Source organism: Panthera uncia, chromosome C2 (assembly GCF_023721935.1).
Source record: "Panthera uncia isolate 11264 chromosome C2, Puncia_PCG_1.0, whole genome shotgun sequence".
In the NCBI taxonomy this organism is placed as follows: Eukaryota; Metazoa; Chordata; class Mammalia; order Carnivora; family Felidae; genus Panthera; species Panthera uncia.
Window position 1 is genome coordinate 114,892,602 of NC_064810.1, and position 16,687 is coordinate 114,909,288.

A 16,687-nucleotide genomic window follows, 5' to 3' on the forward strand; every position below is an offset into this window, starting at 1 on the left:
AAATGTTATCATGATGTTATAACTATTTGACTATTTTTTAAATTGAGTTTCTAACACATAGTTTCCTTGCTTCATTGAGGCTTACACACTTGTGATTATAAGCCATCTTTTTTTTAGTTTTCTTTTAATTTTTTTTTAACATTTATTCACTTTTGAGAGATACAGAGAGAGAGAGAGAAAGAGAGAGAGAGTTCAAGCAGGGGAAGGTCAGAGAGAGAGGGAGACACAGAATCTGAAGCAGGCTCCAGGCTCTGAGCTGTCAGCACAGAGCCCGACGCAGGACTTGAACTCATGGACTGTGAGATCACAACCTGAGCTCAACCAACTGAGCCACCCAGGTGCCCATAGGGCATCTTTTTTAAGCTGTATTTCAAGTATGTAGTTATTAAACAAGTATGGTATTTAATATTTTAAGGAGTAGTGAAAGAGAAAATTAAGCTTTATTGCAATGAACAATGACATAAATTGGGCATTAATTATAAATTTTAAATAATATAATAATATAATAAATAAATTATATATAAATGTTATATAAATATTTATGTTAATTTTTATAAAATTCTGAAACTCTTATGATACAATTTTGTTAAATTTTTATGTGTTTACTGATACATTTCTCAGATTATGGCCAACATTCAGATAATAATTTGGGAGGTTAACTACTAAAAATACTAAATATAGTTAACAAAACTAAGCAACCGGCTAACTACACTTAGTTAAATCTGGTTTCCTAAGCAACATTCCTAAGCAATATTCCTAAGAATACTGTTGGTTTGATAAAATATTTGATTGGAAAAAAGTATTCAGTCTTCTATTAAGGACATGTTTGCTTGTTTTTTTAATCTGAAATCATGTCTCCGTTTTTTTTCCTTCTCTAGAATTATGTTAATTCAGTTTAGTAATTACTGATCTGATTGGCACCTGCATGTACTGATTAAGTAAAACATATTTAAGCAAATGAATTATGACAATAACATGGTTAGTTTCAAAAATGAATAAAATGAACACACAGGATTCTATTCTTTTGTATTTCAAGTTGAAAACCAATGGAACAGAGTGGCCTATGCATAAAACTCTAGAAGCCAAAGCTACAGTGGTTCATTATTAATGACATAAAAAAACAAAATGCTTTCCGTGTGTTGTTTTATATCTTACACGATATAATAAATCCTACCTTATTCAGATATCTTCGGAGCCTTCTCTAAGGTTTTGTATAAAATACTTCCTCTTTCTTCTAAGCGTGAAATAAAGTGATTTTATAGCTGGCACTCTTTGGGTAAACTCTAAGAATGAGCAAGAAAGGGAAGTACAATTCTGTGAAAAAGTCATGTTGTGAATGAATGTGGGCAGCCCTTTCAATACTTTTGGTTATGAAGAGTAGGAAAGAGATAAAGGAGGAATGAGTTACAGGACCAGGGACTATGGTAAGGGAAGTAAGCCATTCATCTTGGGTACAAAATTTAAGAAGGCACCAAAAAACTGAATAATTCAGGCAAGTGATAACTTGAATATAATCTTTTTTAAAATCAATCTTTTTTAAAATTAAAATCATAATGCATATCCATTATGAACAAATTTATAAACAAAAATTTAAGACAGAAACTGACTATGCACTTGTGTGACTTATCTCACTGCTTTACCCTAATCCTATTCCTGGCTGAATGGGGCACAAGGTGGATAGGAAGGTATTTTTGAAAGGTATATCCTCAGCCTGTTTTGATTTTGAAGGAAAGGCTCCAAATGGGAGGGAAAGTGTGGAGAAACAGCAGATGTTAAATATTTGATGAATTCTGCTCTTACTCGGTATGGGACCTAATGCACATATAGGAAATAAGCCTCAAATGGGAGCAGAAATAGTTTATTCATCATATTCACCATAACAGGAAGTAGGGAGTGTTGGTATGGATACAATACTGTCTGTGTCCATTTGTATGTAGATATTTTTCAATATATATATATATATATATATATATACACGCACACACACATATATTAATGTAAATGTATTTTCCTTATGACTTTCTTAAAAACATATTCTTTTCTTTACCTTACTTTGTTGTAAAAATATATATAGGAGGGGCACCTGCACGGCTCAGTCAGTTGAATGTCTGGCTCATGATTTTGGCTCAAGTCATGATCCCAGGGTCATGGGATTGTACCCCACATCAGGCTCCTCACTGGGCATGGAGGCTACTTAAGATTCCCTTTCCCTTGGGGCATGTGGGTGGCTCAGTCAGTTGAGCATCCAACTTTGGCCCAGGTCATGATCTCACAGTTTGTGGGTTCGAGCCATGCATCAGACTCTGTGCTGATGGCTCAGAGCCTGGAGCCTGCTTCGGATTCTGTGTCTCCCTCTCTCTCTGCCCCTCCCCCACTAGCACTCTGTCTCTGTCTCTCTCTCTGTCTCAAAAATAAACATTAAAAAAAAATTATCTTTCTCTCTGCTCTACTCCCCCACATGTGCACACTATCTCTTTTTAAAATAAAAAAAATACAGTATATAATATATATAACATACAAAATATGTGTTAATTGACTATTCATGTTATTAGAGAAGATGACGTTCTAGGAATTAGTAAGTTCCTGTCAAGTAGTTTCCATTTTCTTTGCAATGTAAAATATAAGATATTAGGCTAAGGATGAGGGAGAGTGGCATTGCCAGTTAGTTACGAAAACGCTGGAGAAATTTTGACAAGATTACACAAAACTCTTCCATATCTTTCTTTTCCCAAATTCCTTAATGTTACTTACAAGGCTATGTATGATCTATCTCTGCATACCTCTCTTTTCTCATTTTCTGCAACTAGCCCCATTCTTCACTTTGCTCCAGCCCCTCCCAACTCAGGGCCTTTTCACATGTTGCTGACTCTCTCACTACTACCCTGATCACTAATTCCTATTGATCCTCTAAGTCTCAACTTAAATGGTGCTTTCCCTAAGAGGCTTCCTGTAAAATCACCACCCCCCCCAATTCTTTAAGCCTGCCTATTATCTCCCAACTGTATTCCATTACATCAGCCTGCCTTTTCCTCCATGGCATTCATTACCAGACAAGTAGTAGGAGTTATCACAGATAAATTTATTTTCTTGTATAAATATTATCTTATATGAATATCTCTTATATTGAGAAATAAATATTAGTTGGTATGAGAAGTGATGCTCTAGGGAATTTAGATAAGTAGGGAGAAAAGGGGATGAGAAAGGGTAGAGGGATTCAGAAAATTAAGATCTCAATAAAGAGCTAACTGTGTAAAACAGATGAAAAACTAGTGGTTTTCTTTTAAAGTTAAATTGATTCTCAAGTCAAATTTAAGCAATTATATTTATTAAGCATATATATTGATATAATTTATATGTAATATAAAGTTATCACGTATAAAATACCATATGTATCATATACAGATGACCTTTGAACAACACAGGTTTAAAATGCACAGGTCCACTTATATGCAGATTTTTGCCAATAAATATATGTATAGTAGTGTAAGGATATTTTCTATTCCTTATGATTTTCTTAATAACATTTTCTTTTTTCTAGCTTATTTTATTGTAAGAATACAGTATATAATACATATAACATAAAATATATATTAATTTTGTTATCAGTATGACTTCTTGTCAATAGTAGGCTATTAGTGGTTAAGGTTTTGGGGGATCCGTTGTTATACACAGATTTTCAACTGCCCAGGGGTCTTAGCACCTCTAACCCCTGTGTTATTCAAGGGTAGACTGTATAATCAGTTGTGTACAATAATTTGAACATCTTCTTTTAGATAGATATTGTCTTTAGGTGTTTTTCCAAGTTATTATGTGTCATATTGCACATTCTATTTATTGCAGGAAACGACCAACACGATTATAACTCATATGGGTTATATTTAATTACTAAAATCGAGATAGGAATACCTATTTTTATTTCAGATCTTTCATCTAAGATTATATATACATACATACATATATATATATATATATTTTTTTTTTCTTTTAGTTATTGTCTCTGGATGAAGAAATAGTTCTTGGCAAAATTTCAAAAAAATGGGCTGGATTTATGAGGGAACTATTCACCAATGCTGATAAATTTGGAATCCAGTTTCCATTGAATCTTGATGTTAAGATAAAAGCACTGATGCTTGGAGCAAGTTTCCTCATTGTGAGGCTATTTTTATTTTATTTAGCTTAAAATCATATTTTTTGAGATTACCATTGCACCTTTGCTAATATTTTTGCTCAAATCTAGATTGACCACAAATTGTATTTTTTGGTCTAGTTTTAAGTCCCCAAAATCATATCATGGATTTAGTTTTCCCATTGCAAAGGGTGTAAAAACTAGAGTGTCCTGTAAACATGATCACTAAAGTTGAAATCCTTGATGAAAAATAAGACTAAATTGCTAAAAATAGGAACAAAATGGCTTGTTCATTGTAACTTACTGTTATTTCCTACAATTTAAAAATGTTATAAGTCTCTTTTTGTAATCACTGTTAATTTGGAAACTATAGATATGTAGACATTTTAAGAAGGAAAATATTGCTGTTGATTATATTAGGGTCTTTGGAGCCAAATGAACATAAGAAATTACCTTCATTCTCTAAATATTATGAAATGATAAAAAATGGCAAGAGACATATGCAGGTCTGGGTCACACAATGCCTCATAAATAGTATTAAAAATTTGGAGAAACAGAAAAAAAAAACAGATTAAGTAGTAGATTGAATACAACTGAAGAAAAAGGGAACAAAGAAATGCAGTAGAGAAAATGATTCATAACGTAGTAGAGAGACAAATCAATATGAAAATCAAGAGTTCCAAATAAGATAGGAGAACAGGTAACTCCTAAAAAAAATTGCAGAACCAAGAAATATGAACTCAGTGATACATAAAGGACAAATATCCTAAGTAATATAATTTAAAATTAACATCTAAATATAGATGTTAAGAGTGAAGCAGAATAGCAAAGAAAAATAAGTAACCACAAAGGAAAGACAAATCACCTGCAAGCAATGAGACTGACAACTGACTTCTCAACAGAAATAGTGGAAGCCAGAAGACCGTAGAATGGTATCTTCAAGGTACTGATTAAAAAACAATCTTGGGACACCTGGGTGGCTCAGTGGTTAAGGTCCGACTTTGGCTCAGGTCACGATCTCGCAGTTTGTGGGTTTGAGCCCTGCATCGGGCTCTGTGCTGGCAGTTCAGAGCCTGGAGCCTGCTTCTGATTCTGTGTCTCCCTCTCTCTGCCCCTCCCCCACTCACGCTCCCTCCCTCTCTCTCTAAATAAACATTAAAAAAAAAATCTTAACTCTCACATTCTATTTTCTTCAAGACTATCTTAAAGATGAAAGTAAAATAAGTAAATTTGCATATCAAGAAACCCAGATTTTTACAACACCTAGATTATTGTAAAGTGTATACAACACTTCAGGAAGAAGGAGCATGCTCTGAAAACGATCATCTGAGGTTCAATAACATTCATAAGCAAATAAAATGCTAGCCACGTTTGTTAATGTAAACATGTTTTTAAAAATAAAATAATAGCAAATATCTAATTTGTGAGGTCAAAAAAACCCAAAACAAATACTAGCTAATAAAAATATATGAGTTATGAGAAGTTATTAGAATTAAAATGTTCTAAGGTCTTTGTATTGTTCAGGAGATAAGTTAAATGTGCATGTTAAAATGTCATGGGTAATGAGTAAAATAACAAAAAGACTGGAAATTTGAAACTAGTATAGAGGAAAAGTGGGAATAAAATACCAGAAAGCAAATAAACCACCAAACAAACAAAACCCACAGTGGGGGAAAAAGGAGAGAAAAGCATGGAGAAAGTTGGGGCAAAAAGAAATAGAAAATTGAAATGGTAGAAAATAATTATTCAGTTATATCAAGATATCAATTAAATATGTTCTATACAATTTTGTTCACAATATTCACAATAAATGTAAATGGGAAAAACTTGCAAGTTAAAAAATAGAAAGTGTTAGGTTAGATTTTTAACATTTTTTTTTTTTTTACTATTTATTCACTTTTTGAGAGAAAGAGAGAGAGTGAGCATGAGTGGGGGAGGGGCAGAGAGAGAGGGAGACACAGAATCTGAAGCAGGCTGCAGGCTCTGAGCTGTCAGCAGGGATCCTGATGTGGGGCTTGAACCCACCAACCACGAGATCATGACCTGAGCCGAAGTCAGATGCCCTACTGACTGAGCCACCCAGGAGCCCCTAAATTAGATTTTTAAATTATCCCCAGGTTCTTATTGGGTGACAAATCTAAATTAATGAAAAAAAATGTAAAGAAAGAAAATATGGGTAAATGTATAACAGAAAAATACTAACCACAAAAGCTAGTAAAGCTAATACAAAAAAAAATTTATTTTATGACAAAAAAACATTAGGGACAGAGATCGAGAAGGTAACTACATTATAATAAAAATTCCATTCAAAAGAAATATAATAATTCTTGACTTTGTGCCCCTAAGATCAATGTTATACAATGTTTATCAATGTTTAACATTGAGAAAAATGTTATATTGTTAGAGAATGACAAGTTCATCATAGTGGGAAATTTATGCACCCCTTTCGATTTTTACTTGGTGTAGGAGACAGAAATGTAGTAAAATTATTTAAAATTTGAACCAAAAAAAGTAAGGTTGATTTAATGGATGCATGTAGAACTTTGTGTTAAACAAGTAGATAATATAAGTTGTTCTCAAAAAAAGGTTTTTACAAGAATTATTCTCATAATGGGCCAAGAAATAAGTCTCAACAAATTTCAGGGAAGTGGTGTCACTTGGACCTTGGTGTCACAGCAAATAACATTAAATTAGAAATTGATTGGGGTGCCTGGGTGGCTTGGTCGGTTGAGCGTCTGACTTCGGCTCAGGTCATGATCTCACGGTCCGTGAGTTTGAGCCCTGCGTCGGGCTCTGTGCTGACAGCTCAGAGCCTGGAGCCTGTTTTGGATTCTGTGTCTCCCTCTCTCTCTGCCCCTCCCCTGTTCATGGTCTGTTTCTCTCTGTCTCAAAAATAAATAAATGTTAAAAACAAAAATTTAAATTAGAAATTGATAAAGATACACATTTTAAAATATTTTGTATATATAGAAATGTGTACATAACTCAGGGGTAAAAAGTAACACATAATAAAATTTCAAAATATATCAAAATGTATACTAACTAAAATATTACACGCCAAATCTTTTGGGATGCAAGTAAAGTTAAAGAGCAATGTATAACTGTAAATACTTGCTGAAGAAAAGAAGAAAAGTGGAAAATTAATGAGCTAAATTTCATCTCTAAAACGTTTGTAAAAGAACAGAACAAACCCAGACCAAACACAAGGAAGGAGATGGTGAATTATTGACCAAAGATAAATGAACAAACAGCACCCACCCGTGGTCTCTAGATGGAAAGAATTTTTAAAGTAAATAAATCACAAAGTAACAAACTACTAAATTATAATACCTTAAACTTCTGTACCTTAAAACAAATTATAATATTAAATACTTAATAGCAAACAATAAAGGAAATATGTGCTTCAAATATGACCAAGGAATAAATAATATCCTTATATTAATATAAATTTTATTTAAATGAGAAAAAAATATCAAATTCCCAACAGAAATGGAAAAGGAATATAAAAAATAATTCATACAACCATTAAACAGAGAATACAAATAACCAATAATCATAAGAAAATGTTTTCAAAAACATATGAAGAGAAGCAAAAAAAGAAAACAATGAAATACCCCTTTTCATTTTTTCTAATGACAAAGTCTCAATGCTGATGAAAGTTTAGGAAATCAGGCAGTCATGAGCTACAGGTACAATTTTGGGGAACAAACTGAAAACATCCATTAAAAATTTTTTTTGCATTAAAATTTTTAATGTTCATATATTTCATATGCTTTACTTTCTTCTAAAAAACTAATACAAATGCAGAAAAATAATTATGTGTACTCTAGTAAATAGCAATGTATATTCTATGTAGCAAACATCACTCTAATAAATTAAAAAGCTAAAACAACCTAAAATATACAGTATGAGATTTATTAAAAACACATTATGAGACATCTCTAAAACAGAACGTTAAAGACAAACTAAACGTTCAATAAATGAACTTTAATGGCATGGATACTCAGAATATATTATGCAGTAAAAATAATAGGTTATAAGCATATTATTATACCAATTGTGCATGTCTGGAAAGACTTTGAATCAAAATATTAGTGGTAGTTTTGCAAGGATTGGAAATACAACTTTTTCCCTTCTCTATTCCTACACTTTTTTATATTAAGTATACATGATGAAAAAATATACAAAAAATGAAGTAGAATTAATTGCTGTTCTCTAAGGGCCTTTATATTCAAATTTATTATTTTGGTGTGTTTGAGAGTAGACAAATATTCTTATTCCCTTAGAAGTTGCTTTCTTATAGGTCTGATTCTCAGAATTCTCCTTTAATAGGTTTTATAATCACGTTATTATAACACAGGACCCTAAAATCACTCTCATGTCTAAGGCCTGCACCTTAAAAACCAACCTAATTACATTCTTTTTTCATTTTATTCTAGGACTACATGTACTTTGAACACTGGCCATAAGTTTTGCCAGCTTTCAGCAAAATTAAACAACTTTCACTGAGAATATTTAAATAAAGTTTTATTTCACTATAATTATTTGTATAAATTTCTTCTGCATAATAAACCACACCACAATTTAGGAACTTGAAGCGATCATTTTATTTAGCCCAGGATTCTGCTGTACAGTTCTCCAGGTCAAGACCTTGTTCACTCTTGCGTGTACATTCAGTTAACAGATTGCCTGGGGACTGTCTCATCCCAGGTGGCCTCATTCATATGTTGTCCGAGACAATAGAAGCACCAAGCCTCATATTTTACATCATCTAGGAGGCTAGCCAAAGCTTCTACACATGATGACTAACTCTGTTACAAAGGCATCAGGAACGCAAGCTCAATGTTCAAGCTCATTTCAAGCCTCTGCTTCAGTTATGCTTACTAATGTCCCATTGGACAAAGCAGGTCACACAGCCAAGTCCAGATTCAAGGAATGGAAAAATAGACTCAATTTCTTTATGGGAGTCACTGCAAAATGTTACTTATTTGCAGCACAATATATTATTGTGACATTGTATAATATCACAATTAACAGAACAGGTGATGTTTCTTGATTTATGTTTGTTATAGACTGAATGTTTGCGTTCCCCAAAATGCATATGTTGAAATCCCCAGTGTGATTGTATTTGATAATGGCCTTTGGGATATGGCTAGGTCATGAGAGTGGAGCCCTCATGACAATGGTTCCCTTTTACAAGAAGCACCAGAGAACTCCCCTGTGCTTTCACCATATAAAAATATAGCAAGTCACCAAACTCCACACCCAAAAAACAAACAATCCAGTGAAGAAATGGGCAGAAAACATGAATAGACACTTCTCTAAAGAAGACATCCAGATGGCCAACAGGCACATGAAAAGATGCTCAACGTCGCTCCTTATCAGGGAAATACAAATCAAAACCACACTCAGATATCACCTCACGCCAGTCAGAGTGGCCAAAATGAACAAATCAGGAGACTATAGATGCTGGAGAGGATGTGGAGAAACGGGAACCCTCTTGCACTGTTGGTGGGAATGCAAACTGGTGCAGCCACTCTGGAAAACAGTGTGGAGGTTCCTCAAAGAATTAAAAATAGACCTACCCTATGACCCAGCAATAGCACTGTTAGGAATTTACCCAAGGGATACAGGAGTATTGATGCATAGGGGCACTTGTACTCCAATGTTTATAGCAGCACTCTCAACAATAGCCAAATTGTGGAAAAAGCCTAAATGTCCATCAACTGATGAATGGATAAAGAAATTGTGGTTTATATACACAATGGAGTACTACGTAGCAGTGAGAAAGAATGAAATATGGCCCTTTGTAGCAACGTGGATGGAACTGGAGAGTGTGATGCTAAGTGAAATAAGCCATACAGAGAAAGACAGATACCATATATTTTCACTCTTATGTGGATCCTGAGAAACTTAACAGAAACCCATGGGGGAGGGGAAGGAAAAAAAAAAGAGGTTAGAGTGGGAGAGAGCCAAAGCATAAGAGACTGTTAAAAACTGAGAACAAACTGAGGGTTGATGGGGGGTGGGAGATGGGTATTGAGGAGGGCACCTTTTGGGATGAGCACTGGGTGTTGTATGGAAACCAATTTGACAATAAATTTCATATATTAAAAAAAATAATAAAATAAAATAAATATATAGCAAGAAAACAGCCAACTATGAATCAGGAAGTGGACCCTTACCAGACACTTAATCTGCCAGTAATTGGACCTTGGACTTCCCAGCCTTGAGAACAGTGAGAAATACATCTCTGTTGTTCATAAGCTACTTAGTCTATGGTGTTCTTTGATAATAGCCCAAATAAACTGAGACGGTGTTACCTATGAAACAGTTTTTCTTGTGTGATTTTATTTTTCAATTCTACCTCACTGTGTAATTAACTAATAATTATTTATGATGCCTCTTAGATATGGTTGGTTTCGATGAACAGTAAGTTCCAAAGAACAGGTCACCCCACATCAGAACTACACAGACACTTTCTGAAGGGAACCAAAAGGGATAGAGACTCAGTGAAATCTAATAAAATGAGGCTTGACTATTTCCACATGAAGGTTACTTTTCCTTACAAAAAGCGTCTGGATAGGGCAGCCCTTGTCACTAGGGCTTGCCATTTCCTGCTCTGGATAAATCCTGTCCAGGTGGTAGGGATCTCTGTCTGCAGAAGAAAAGAGCAGTTTTTTGTTTGCAAAAGCTCATGCTTCGAATAGATGTTACCTAGATCATTCTAGAAAGATGAAATAAAAAATGTGAAGGAGTCAAAAATGGCTCATCTAATAGTCATGCACTCCACCTCTGAGGTAAATGGACCCACACATACGTCTAAAATGTTTATTTGGTGCTGTGGCCTGGGGGATTCACATATAGAACATCATATTTTCCTGCTTTATAGAGGACTACAGGATCTTGGCCTATGAACTTTTTCCCAAGTTTCTTTTTGTTACATTCCCTGGCAGTCTTCACAAAGACCTTTTAGTGGGAGGATAGCCCACACACCCTCAGGGAAAAAATACATAAGACTGAATTCTCTTAGTGAGAAAAACTTGGAAGCAAATTAATTTAAAGAAGAAAAACTAACATGATTTTTTTACTCCAAAATTTTGTGCAGCAATTTCATTTCCACATTATCTGTCTCATTCACAATTCTTCTGTGAACTTATCTGCCTGCAACATCTGGAAGACACATCCAGTTTTCCCTCTTCATCTAGGTCTGATTGGATCAGCATTTGGCATCAGTGGGGCAAGGTACTCAGCCCGTCTAAATTTTCTATGTGGAAAAGTAATTACAGCATTGTTTGGAACATAAAATTAGATAATTTTTTAAATGTTTATTTTTCAGAGAAAGAGAGAGAGAGAGACAGAGAGAGAGAGACAGAGAGACAAAGCATGAGTGGGGAAGGGGCAGAGAGGGAGACACAGAATCTGAACCAGGCTCCAGGCTCCGAGCTGTCAGCACAGAGCCCGATGTGGGGCTCAAACCCACGCACTGCGAGATCATGACCTGAGCCAAAGTCGGACACTTAACCAACTGAGCCACCCAGGCACCCCAAAATTAGGTAATTTTTAGCACAATGCCTCATACATACTGAATGCTTAGTATATGTTAGACAGTGTTATTAGAGCCACATTTAACTGAATGTTGATAGTTCAGATACCCACATATCCACAACAAAACATGAAGAAATACTAACACACTATTCACAAACTGGTATCTTGTTTGTTTGCCTCAATTTATAGAGATATAAACAGTTTTTTAGAGGAGGAAGGAGTTTTGTCTGAAGTTATTAAGAGAATGCTAAAATTGAATATATCTGCTTTTGCCTTGGTCAGGCATCCGAAGACTAAGCAAAAAACATTAAGATTTCAATGCTCACATTCCAGTACAAGATTCTAAACTATTTATGTAGGATATGCTGGAAAAAATAAATCTGTCTTCAGCTCACAACTTCTCAAATACATCTCAGGCAATAAAAGAGTTACAGGAGAAGGAGAAAGATGTATAAGCTATGGTGTCTCTTTCCCGTCCCATCCTTTCTGGTTTTGGCACTGGGGGCCAGAATCTGGTAAAGCTGATCAAGAAGAGACCGTGTAGGCATTCTGACACAGGTGAAATAGTTCCCGGGACAAAGTTTACACCTACTTTTATCGATGATGTGATGCTCTTCTAACACCCTGAGGATTGGAAGCTTTGATAGCACCTACACCCAGTGTCCTTGGTATGAACACTGACACTCTCGTAACATGTTATGGAGTAGTTGAGGTTTTTTCAGATGATTTTAGAGATGGATAAATGGAAGCGAGAGCACAGGAACCAGAGAACAGCATGCAGTGGGGGAACTAACAGGCACAGACTGCCTTTTGAAAACACATGGAGTACCTCTAGAGTATAGCGTCTGGTATGACATGATGACATGAGGAGTGGCTGGGGGAGTAGCGAAGCCCTGCTGCTAATAGCAGGGACGAAGCTATTGAGGCCAGCGGGTATTTGCATTAAGTATAGCTGTCGTTGTTATTAACACGTTAAAGAGTACCTGATTTCTTTTTTTTTTTTTTAATGTTTATTTTTAGTTTTGGGAGAGACAGAGACAGAATGCGAGTGGGTTAGGGGCAGAGAGAGAGAGGGAGACACAGAATCCGAAGCAGGCTCCAGGCTCCGAGCTGTCAGCACAGAGCCCGACACGGGACTCGAACTCACGAGCTGTGAGATCATGACCTGACCCGAAGTCAGACATTCAACCGACTGAGCCACCCAGGCGCCCCAAGAGTACCTGATTTCTATCAATTATTGAAGATAACAGCTACATAAACTGGAGTGAGTTTGTTGTGTATTTGTTTTCTGAATGTGAAACGGCCAAGAAGCAGCATTAATGGGGTGCCTCATTTTTTTTTCAATTTTTTAAATTTATTGAATAAATTTATTTATTGAAATTTAGTGAATTTATGTATTGAATAAATTTATTGAAAAAAATTTATTTATTGAAAAAAATATTGAATATGTGAAAATGTGGAACTCACATATGCTCACACAATGACCAGCCAGGGAGTACATCTGATAGGGAGAAAACGGGATTTTTAATTGCCTGACAGAACCAATCCAATAGAATTTTAGAACAAGGCGACTGGAATTTTAAAATGTGCTCCAAAGTAAGACGTTATAGAAGGTTATAAAAATATATTACCTGTTAGTGTCCGCAACTATGTAGGTGGCTATGACACCCTATCACTCTCTGAGAAAAGTAGATTATGCTAGAAAGTTGTTTTCCAAGTCCTCCACCAAAATAGTTCACTGACAAGTGAGTGCTGACATTTTTTGGAAAACCCCAGGGCTCCTGGTTATTAACTTCTGGTCATTCACTAAAATAGTGGTCCTCAGACTTTAGCATGCATCAAAATCATCTGGAGGGGTTATTAAAATTCAGATCGCTGTACCCCAACACCAAAGTATCTGATTCCATGTCTTGGTAATAATTTGCATTTCTAACAAGTTCCCAGGTGACACTACTGCTATTGCTAATGAGGACACACTTTGAGAACCTTTGCACTGGAATACATTACCAGATTTCAGCTAGAATTCTGTGAGTTGCTGAAGGGACCAAATTGAGCAGATCATAAAGGCCTATTAAAAATTTAGAGGACCATCAGAGTCATCCAAATGGCCCTATCTTTAAACATCATGGTTGTTTGGTTAAACATTGAATATTTTTAATATTCAATTAAAATGGTATCTTCTGGTACATACTGCAGGATGCATCATCGATGGAATAAAACCATAACATTTTTGTCAACTCACAAGAACTGTCATTGAGAACTTTCCCATCTCTACCACAAACTTCAGTATTTATTGCCCTTGAAAGTGCGTGTGAGATGTCAACCTTGCTGGCCCTTTCTATTCTTTTTTTTTTAATTTTTTTAAATGTTTATTTATTTTTGACAGAGAGAGAGCATAAGCGGGGGGGGGGGGGGGAGGAATGCTGAGAGAGAGGGAGACACCAAATCCAAAGCAGGCTCCAGGCTCTGAGCTGTCAGCACAGAGCCCAATGCAGGGCTCAAACTCACAGACCGTGAGATCATGACCTGAGCCAAAGTCAGGACGCTCAACCGACTGAGCCACCCAGGCGCCCCTGGCCCTTTCTATTCTTGAAGGACTGTGTTCTCAGAACTGTTCCACAACCATCCTGTAAAACCATCATTCCCGGTGCAACTAGCAATGCAATTGGATCAGCTGGCTTCTGTTCCACAAACAAATCCTGTAGGATAATTATGGACAATTAGTGTTCAAACTACTGGATGACTAGAAAAGTTTTGGGTTTGGATTAGTTTGGTCTAGCATGGATTCCATACATTTACACCCAAAAAATCTATTGAATGACTGTCCTTTTTCTAAGCAAAAGAGTCATCTTTGCTTTTGGGCAGATATTGGGAATACTGGTAGTACAGCACTGCTTTCTTGGTTTTTATGTGAGAAAACAAATGCTAGAGTCAATACGGTTACAGCTGCACACACTTCCTTGGGCTAATGTGTCCTGATTACATACATCAATGTACATACATACATCAATGTAACCTGGATGTTGTCTGGAATTTAATTTTGACGCCACTTAATTGTTATAAATGATCATTTCATGATTATGTATGTGTTAGATACATCTGACCATTCTATACCCCCAGTACTAGCCTAAAATGCTTGGAGTCATGAAAGCAGAACTTCCTTCACTTTCTGCTAATCCACCAACAAATTTATTTGAATTCACATTCATACTTCCTTTTTTTTCTCCTTGTCACACGCACCTGCCTTTCTTCCCATCCGAAAAGCAACCAAGCCACTGGTGATCTACATGCTTCTCCCGCACCTCCTCCGCCAAAGCATCTTGCCCACTCAATTACTCCTTTCTCTCTATCTTCAATCTCTCTCCCTGGAGGAGAATGTTCCCGGAAGTGTGGTTTATGAGTCATGAACCTCAACACAATCTGGGAGTTTTTAGAAAAGGCAAACTCATAGGCCCCACCCTAGACCTCTCTGTTTTGACAAATTCTCAGATAATTTTGTCACAAGTATGAGAAGCATTAGAATAGTGCAGTGGTTCTCAGACTTATCTACACATTGGAATCACATGGAAGCTTAAAAAAAAAGCTATCGGTGCTTTGGTCCTATCTCCAGTGATTGATTTCATTCCTCTAAGATACAGCCTGGGCACTGGATTTCTTTTTAAATAGACTAGTTTAAAGAGCAGTTTTAGGTTCACAGCATAGAGATTTCCTGTATACCTTCTGCACTTAAATACACACAGGAATTTTCAAAAGCTCTCCAGGTGAGCCTCATGTGCAGCCAACTTTAGGAACTACTCTCCAAAATATTTTTCTTATCAGTACTTCAATAGAATTTTCTTACTTTCTTCCAATTCCTCTCAATTGCATATCTACCTCTAAAATTTTTGTTGTTTTTTCACTTATAAGCTTGACTATTCCCTACTTTCTTTCTCCACTTACTCACCTCCTTTCACCACCCAGTCACTGTGATTTCTTCTGCATTTCCACCATTCTCTTATCTTCAACAAGAGATCCTTTTAGATCTTACCTTACTCGATTTCTCTGGGCATTTGGTGCTAACTTCTGAACTCTTCCCTTTCATTATTTTCCCGACAACCCAGCCCCTGGGGTTGATTCCCCACTTCTCACTCATTCCCAGTCTATTAGATTTCCTCCTGTGCCATTCCTTATGCACTGATGTTCCTCAAGTTTACATTGCAGGTTCTCTTTTGGACTATCTAGCTGTCACATAGCAGGAAATTTGGGGATACGTGGAGAATTTTTAAAAATTAACTTTTAATGTATTAGTGAACAGCATGTGAAAAGTCACTAAAGCCAAACACAGCTAAAACACGTAGAGGTTTCTGGCTACTCTACATTTTCGACAAAAACAAGTAAAGGAAAACTTGCTGGGGTTTTTGTTTGGAATTTCGTTGAATCTATAAATCAGTTTGTGGAGAAATGATATTTTAACAATATTGAAACATCCAATCTGAGAACATGGTATATCTTTTATGTTTTTAATTTCTGTCATCTAGGTTTTATAGTTACCAGAGTAGAGAGCTTTTACACATTTTTCATAACCATGTTTTACTAGATATTTGGTGTTTTGGTGCTTTTGTACATGGCATCTTTTAAATTCTATTTTCTATTTTTTTGTTTCTAGTATATGGAAATACAATTCATTTTGTGCATATTGATTTGTATACTATCACCTTGCTAAATTTACTTATTAGTTCTAGTAGTTTCTTTGTAAAGTCTTTTGAGTTTTTCGTACACACAATTGTTGTCGGCAGATAAAAATAATTATATTTTATAATCCCCAGTCTTTATGGATTTGCTTTCTTCCCCTTGCTTTTTTTTAATCAGATAGGGTCTCCAATATTATAGTGAATAAAGTATTGGCAGCTGGGGCGCCTGGGTAGTTCAGTCGGTTAAGCATCTAACTCTTGGTTTCAGCTCAGGTCATGATCTCATGGTTCATAAGTTTGAGCCCCGCCTCAGGCTCCACACTGACAGCACAGAGCCTGCTGG